Here is a 322-nt window from a genome sequence, read left to right as displayed (position 1 = left end):
GGGATTTAGCTCAGCGGCAAAAGCGCCTGCCTGGCAAGCGCAAGGTCGTGAGTTCGGTTCCCGGTACCGGAGGAAAAAAAAAAAAAAAAAAAAAAAGTTAGAAACCTAAAGTGCCTGACTGTATCCTTTACTCATTTTTTTATAGTATCCTTTACTCATTTTATTTTTACTATATTTTTCTTATGGATTTACAATTCTTGTCATAGGCTAGAATTAGCCCCTTATTGGTTTTAGATGCAGAAAATATCATCTATCAGTTTGTCATTGCTGTTTTAGCTTTATACATGGTTTCCTATATAAATAGAAATTCTTAATTTTATGT

Source organism: Chinchilla lanigera, unplaced genomic scaffold (genome assembly GCF_000276665.1).
Source record: "Chinchilla lanigera isolate Chin_1 unplaced genomic scaffold, ChiLan1.0 scaffold00074, whole genome shotgun sequence".
NCBI lineage: Eukaryota > Metazoa > Chordata > Mammalia > Rodentia > Chinchillidae > Chinchilla > Chinchilla lanigera.
Note: the sequence above shows the minus strand (reverse complement) of the source record.